This window comes from Somniosus microcephalus, chromosome 4 (genome assembly GCF_052327205.1).
Source record: "Somniosus microcephalus isolate GS21.2 chromosome 4, FLI_Smic_1.0, whole genome shotgun sequence".
NCBI lineage: Eukaryota > Metazoa > Chordata > Chondrichthyes > Squaliformes > Somniosidae > Somniosus > Somniosus microcephalus.
The window spans coordinates 1,353,034-1,359,211 of NC_140990.1; positions in this window are offsets into that span (position 1 = coordinate 1,353,034).

The window sequence follows — 6,178 nt, forward strand, 5'->3', positions numbered from 1 at the left end:
ATTTTGGACCTAAAAGTGGGCTAAGGTGGAACACGACACAAAAAAGAGAAAGAAAAAAAAAAGTTATCTATCTGAGACAAAAAACAAACGACTACAATGAGCAGGGAAATGATATATCCTGAGCAATGCACAAAAAATAAAGCAAAGGAAAAATACAAGTACACAACACTAAAAAATAACCCAGAAATCCTCTACGTGGACTATACCACACACAAAGGGACTAAGCTGAAGAACAACCTCATATTCTACACCGAATACGTCACCTCCTGGAAGGAGATTTTACAAAAATACTACACATACGTCTCCAGTGAAGGTATTGGCAGTGGAGGCAGACTGAAAATATGTAAAGATGGAAACCTAGATAAAGATGACCCCCTGCTAACCATAAGCTACTACAACAAAAATAGAAAGATCATGATACAGGGGAATGTGGAAAATCTGGACACCTTCGAAAAGGAATTCCCCCAGTTGAAAACTAAGGCAGACACAAAGAGGACCAATGGACAGGAAGCAAAAGAGAGTCGAACAGAGGATGAGGAGAGCCAAGTGGAGGAAGAAGAAGAGAGACCAGCAGAGGAAAACACCTCCCTGTCCATCTCCACCCCCCCCCCCCACACCTCTCAACGAAAACAAAATGATGAAAGAGAATCTGGCCAAACTAGAACTTGATCTCAACGAATACAGAGAAACACTGGCCAAGAAATTGAAGGAGGAATTCAAACAGCTAAAAACGGAACACGAGTCCACCATCCACAAGCTGAGAAAGACCATAGAGGAGCAAAGAAATGAGATCAAAGAACTCCGTACTCAACTAAACAAAATGAAGGAGACCGTAGAAAGGCTCAGCAGGCAACACAAACCTCTTAAGGTCCAAAAACCTGAGGACACAAAAACAACACACACAAGGACACAGAACCCACCGGATGCCACCCCACACGAAGACACACCGAAAGCCACAAACCCCGCTCCAACCAGCCCTCAGTCGAGTCATGCCCAGACTACTGCTACCCAGTCCTCACACACAGGAACACAAAAACCGACAGATACCCCCCCAAACGAGGACACACAGAAAGCCCCAAACCCCGCTCCTGCCACACAACATATCCCAGAAACCCAGCCAACAACCAGCCACCAGGCGAGTCCTACCCAGACTACTGTTACCCAGTCTGAAAAACCAGCCCCTCAGGCGGTCCTGCTGACCGACTCCAACGGAAAGTTTCTGGACCCCCAGAGGCTGTTCCCAGACCATCAAGTCCTGAAAAAATGGTGCAGCAACACAGGCCAAGCAATGAAGATCCTGAACAAAGAATCCCTTGGAAGCCCCAAATGGATTGTGATCCACACAGGCACGAACGACCTACGCACCCTACAGGAAGGCACGGCTTGGGCGGTGAGCAGGATGGCAGAAAAGGCCAGCAGGGAATTCCCCGAGGCGCGGATCGTGATCTCCACACTACTGCCCAGAAAGGACACCCCAGCCTATATAATCCACAACACCAACAGGGAGATCGACACGAGATGTTCTGTCCTCCCCAACGTCTCCCTGGCCCATCATCCAAACATCAACACAAGGGACCTCTATGACGAAATACATCTACTCAAACAGCGGATGTGGGTCTTCGCAAGAAACCTCATAAACACTGCCAAAAGACGCAGCCCTCCCACCCCCCCTACCATTGGGAGCCCAAACAGGACCACCAATGTCCCCCACCCCCCTTTACAAAACCGACAACAGAACCGTGCTTTTATACCTGACCCAAGACCCCCCTCTAGACCACAGACTGTAGACCAAGAACTGAGAAAGATCATGACGATGCTGAACAGCCTGATAGAAAGCCGGAGAAATTATTAATATTGTTATCTATCATTATCATTATTGTTGTTTTACCAGTATTATTACTATTATTAGATAGATATATGTGCATGCCTCATGAAATTTATACTAAATCATCACTTAGCATTATAGAAAGTAGTGTTTCCACACTCATCCCACAAAATAGGTCCATTTTATTTCGTTTTATTGAACTATATAAATGCGTTCTTTCCACATAAGCTGCTGGAATATCCAGGGCCTCCGCTCCTCAACTTTTGGGATGAAGAGTACAGACCCTGAATTCCTAAAAGCTATAAAAGACATTGATATAATTGTGTTAACAGAAACATGGTGCCAAAAGGACATGCCGACCCACTGTCCTCCAATGTACCATGAAATCATTGTGCCCTCAGTAAAGAACACTAAAACACGCAAGGGCAGAACCTCCGGGGGAATATTGGTGTGGTATAAGGGAGAACTGGACAAACACATCTCACCGGTAAAACAGGGGAAATCACACGTATGGCTAAAACTAGATAAAAATATAGGAATAGCAAAAAAAGATGTTTACTTATGTGCGATCTACATACCTCCAATAGATTCGCCATATTTCGAAGAGGAGTTATTTGATACTCTCCACATGGAAATCAGCCATTTCCAGGCCCAAGGAAAGGTGATAATATGTGGGGACCTAAATGCAAGGACCGGTTGTGAACCTGACTTCATAGACCCACAGGGAAACAACCATGTGTTTGGCCAGACCCCTTTAGATGTCACACCAGCCATCGCAAATCAGAACAACCTTGATCATGAAATAAATAAAAGCGGTAGGGAGGTAGTGCAACTCTGCCGAGCCTTAGGCCTGTACATAGTTAATGGTAGGTTCAGAGGGGACTCCCTAGGGAGACTCACATACTCCTCAACTCTTGGGTCTAGTGTGGTGGACTATACAATCACTGACCTGGACCCCTGTGATATCAACGCATTCACTGTCAGGCAGCAATCCCCCCTCTCAGACCATAACCAAATAAATGTGTACCTTAAACTTTCTGCCCAAACTACAGACACAAAAAAGGAACACAGTAAGCTACATAAAATAAACCAGACATACAGATGGGCCCCAGACAGTGGAGATAAATTCATCACAGCACTAAATTCACCTGATCTCACAAGTAAAATTTCAAAATTTAAAGAAAATCTATATGAGATCACCAGAGATGGTGTAAACACGGCCATAGAGGATATAAATATGATCTTCCATGAGGCAGCTGTAAAAGCCGACCTCGTGAAACAGAAGAGGAAGCATCACAAAAGACAAAATAAAAATATGAAATGGTTTGACCACGAATGCAAAAATGCCAGAAAAGACCTGAGAAAAATATCAAACCAAAAGCATCGGCAACCAAACAATCCGGACCTACGTACTAGATACAATGAAACCCTCAAAAGATATAAACACACCATTAGGAACAAAACACAAAACTATACCCACAAAATACTCGAAGAAATTGAAAACTCCACCAATCCAAAACAATTCTGGGAAATGTGGAATAACCTGAGTACAACACAATTGCAAGCATTACCAATCCAAGATGGCGACATCTGGAGAACACATTTTGAAAACCTCTACAAAGACATCCCAAAAAACAAAACAAACCCAAGTCAACATCAGGTCACAGAAAAACTCCACACATTAGAAGCAACAATTAAAGACAACCAAAACCCTCTAGACTCCCCAATCACATGGAAAGAACTGGCCACAAAAACAAAATCTCTCCACCTAAAGAAAGCCTGTGGCCCAGACAACATCAAAAATGAAATGCTAAAGTTCAGTAATATGGAGATGCAGGGTGCGATACTCAAACTATTCAACATCATATTACGCTCAGGCTGTTTTCCCGATATCTGGTGCCAAGGACTAATCTCCCCCATATATAAAAGTGGAAACAAATCAGACCCAAATAACTACCGCGGCATCTGTGTCAACAGTTGTCTAGGGAAGTTATTCTGCAGTATTCTAAATAGTAGATTACTTGATTTTCTTAACAAACATAATATCCTCAGAAAAAACCAAATAGGCTTTCTTCCAAAACACCGCACCGCCGACCATATCTATACCCTTCACACCCTCATCGAAAAACATAAACACCAAACAAAAAATGGGAAAATATTCGCCTGTTTCATCGACTTCAAGAAAGCCTTTGACTCTATATGGCACGAAGGGCTCTATTATAAACTTCTTCAGTGTGGAATAGGGGGCAAAGTCTATGACCTTATTAAATCAATGTATCTGAAAAACAAATGCGGGGTCAAAATTGGAGACAAACGCACCGATTTCTTCACCCAGAGAAGAGGCGTCCGGCAGGGCTGCAATTTGAGCCCGACCCTGTTCAACATATACATAAATGAATTAGCAGACATGCTGGAGCAAAGCGAGTCACCAGGTCTCCGTCTCCTAGATGGAGAAGTGAAGTCCCTGTTCTATGCGGACGACCTGGTTCTGCTGTCTCCCACAGAACAGGGATTACAGCAACAACTAGACCTACTCGACAAATACTGCCAAAATTGGGCTCTAACAGTAAATCTAAAGAAAACCAACATCATGATTTTTCAGAAAAGACCCAGATGTCAGGAAAACAAATACCAGTTTACCCTCAGTGATACCACTATAGGACACACTATGAGCTACACCTACCTTGGTCTAACTATTACAGCATCAGGGAGCTTCAGCATAGCAGTGAATGCACTAAAAGAAAAAGCCCGAAGAGCCCTATATGCAATAAAAAGAAAATTCTACAACATCCAAATCCCAATCAAAATCTGGCTCAAAATTTTTGACAGCATAATCCTGCCCATTGCACTGTACGGTAGTGAAGTATGGGGCCCGCTAAATCACCAAAGCTACACTAAATGGGAAAAACACACAATAGAAGCCCTACATGCAGAATTCTGCCGAAGCATCCTTCGCACCCAAAGAAAAACGCCAACAAATGCATGCAGAGCCGAACTAGGCAGATACCCACTGATAATAAACATCCAAAAACGAGCACTAAACTTCCTAAATCACCTCAAATCTAGCTCCCCAGACACCCTTCATTTCAAAGCCTTTCAGACCCAAGAGCTAAACCCAGAAAAGAGTCCCCTGAGTCAGCTGCTACTGAAACTAAGTACTCAGCCGGACCCTGACCAGCCCCAGACCAACACAGCCGTCCAAACACCAATCCGAGTGAACCAAATCATTAAAAAATGCAAAGAAACCTACCTGGAACATTGGAACAAAATAACCGAAAGCCAAAGCAGATTAGAATGTTACCGGGCCCTAAAAAGAGAATATAAACTGGCAGACTACCTCACGACCATCAGAGACACAAAACAGAGACAGACCCTCACCAGGTACAGACTAAGCGACCACCAACTGGAAATTGAAAAAGGCAGATACAAGAAATCCTGGCAGCCTAGAGAGAATAGAATATGCGATCAATGTCTGGCTGGCGAGGTTGAAACAGAAATGCATTTCCTCCTAAAATGCGAAAAATTCAACACATCAAGAAACATATTATTCAACAAGCTAAGCCAAACAACCCCAGATTTCAAGGAATTGGATGATCTGTCAAAATTGAGATTAGTCCTAGGAGAAGGAGACAGACCATACCTTGGGGCTAAATATGTAACAACATGTCACAACCTGAGGACTGTTTAAAAGTAAGACTGTTTAAAATTAATATTGAACGTACCAAATGAAGTAGAAAGACTGTTTAAAATTAATATTGTTTAAAAGTAATATTGTATATACCCAACAAATGTCAAATCGATTGACACCTACAGAATGTTGGAAAACTGTACCTTTTTGCTATGTAAGCTTTGGCAATATGGTTCTCTGTAAACTTTCATGCCAATAAAGCATTTGAACTGAACTGAACTGAACTGACAGACAGAGAGAGAGACAGAGAGAGAAAGACAGAGACAGACAGAGAGATTATTATTGTTTAAACTAATATTGTATGTACCCAACGAAGGTCAAAATTGTTTGACACCTACAGAATGTTGGAAAACTGTACTTTCTGTTATGTAAGCTTTGGCAATATGGTTCCCTGTAAACTTTCATGCCAATAAAGCATTTGAATTGAATTGAATTGAATTGAGAGACAGACAGAGAGAGAAAGACAGAGAGAGACAGACAGACAGAGGGAGAGACAGACAGACACAGACAGACAGAGACAGACAGACAGAGAGAAACAGACAGAGAACAACAGAGAGACATACAGAGAGAGTGAGAAAGAAAAGGGGGCGTATGACAAATGTGTAACAGAGAGAGACAGAAAGAGAGAGAGAGAGAATGAGAGGGAGACAGAGAGACAGATAGTG